A 1,815-nucleotide genomic window follows, 5' to 3' on the forward strand; every position below is an offset into this window, starting at 1 on the left:
TTTTTCTTTCATTTTCTTTCTTTCTTTCCATCTTTCTTTCTTTCTCTCTCTTTCCTTTCTTTCTTTCTCTTTCTTCTCTCTCTCTTCTTTCTTTCTTTCTCTCCTTTCCTTCTTTCTTTCTTCTTTCTTTTTTCTTTCTTTCTTTCTTTCCTTTCTTTCTTTCTTCTTTCTTTGTTTCTTTCTTTCTTCTTTCTTGAGCTCCCTGAATGGAAACATTTCAGGAATCACTGATTTATCCAATGTCTGCCTGATGCCATACACTGTCCAGAAAATAATTTGACTGGCATGGCTCCAGTGTTCAAACAGTTTATAATCTGATAAAGGACCCAGTTTATTAATATCAAACCATCTTTACAGCATGAGGTAGCATGAGCATAGACTCTTAAAAGAAAAACAAAAACAAAAAAACATGATTTCAAATAAGAGGAGGACTCCAAGTCCAGTGACCCAGGAAGGCATTGGAAAGAAGCTGGCATCAAAGTTCAGGCTTGAAGTGACTGAAAAGGTTTCAGTAGGTGAAGATATAGGAGGGGATTCCAGGTCTAGAATATGATAAAGGCAAAGAGGTAGGAAAGCATGATGTGTTTTATGCCAATCCAGATTAGTTTGCTAGAATATAAAAATTTATATTTGGGAATATTGGGAGAAATTTTAGGTTTCCGAATTTGAGGTCAGATTGCAGAAGGTACATGGTACCTGAATAAAGACTTAGCAATTTATTCAGAATACAATAGGAAACACTAGTAAATAAGAATGCTTCAAATTTGATCTGCTGTTCTATAAATTGAGGTGAGATGGAAGGAGATTTTGGAGAGGAGGAAGATGGTTAGTAGTCCATTGTAACTAATTGATGAGAAGAACTTTAACTAAAAGCTGGTTATGAACAATAATGAAAAGGAAGGGTTGAATATGAAGGGAGCTATTGAAAGATGTATGTATAACTTTTTTTTTTTTTTTTGTAGAAAGTGATTTATTTAGAGAGAGAGAGAAACAGGAGAAGGAGAGAGAAACAGGAAACTTTCACACTGAGTGAGAGAATCCAGAAAGATGGAATCCAGGAGAGGAAAGCAGCTTCCACACTGAGTGGAAGGGAATAGAGAGAGAGATGGAGTTTAGGAGGGGAAGACGGGCTTCCATGAGAGAGTGTGGAAGGGGACTCCAAAGGGAAAATCCAGGATAGAGAAAAATGGCTTCCACGAGAGTGTTCATGGAAGGGTATACAAACATGGAGTCCTATTATAATATAACTTTTATCTGTTTATTCAGTAAGTATTGAGTGACTACTATGTGCTAGATACTATGGATATTTAGTAGTGATCAAAATACTAATTTCCATCTCATTTTCTGAAACTTAATTTACTTTTAAGGAATTTACACTATCTTTTGGGATGTGTAACTTTGTTTTTTTGTTTTTGTTAAGACAGTCCTCACTGTTTCACTGCTGGAGGGCAGTGGTACAATCATGGCTCACTATAACCTCCAATACCTGGGCTCAGGCCATCCTCCCACCTTAGCCTCTTGAGTAGCTAGGAATACAGGTGCACACCATCCTTCCCATATTATACATGCAGCCCAAATGAAAGAAAGAAAGCAAAAAGAGCCTGTTGACAACCTTCCTGAGGGCAACTGTGAGACCCAGGTTATTAAAGGAAGCAAAAATCCTTGGGTAGAGCAGTACGCTTGAGTAATCTTTCATGACTTCACATCAGCCAAGTAGTTAAGTATATATATATATAAAATTTATATATAAATTATATATATATATTATTTATATATAAATTATATATATATTATTTATATATAAATTATATATAT

Source organism: Cebus imitator, unplaced genomic scaffold, assembly GCF_001604975.1.
Source record: "Cebus imitator isolate Cc_AM_T3 unplaced genomic scaffold, Cebus_imitator-1.0 Scaffold170, whole genome shotgun sequence".
In the NCBI taxonomy this organism is placed as follows: Eukaryota; Metazoa; Chordata; class Mammalia; order Primates; family Cebidae; genus Cebus; species Cebus imitator.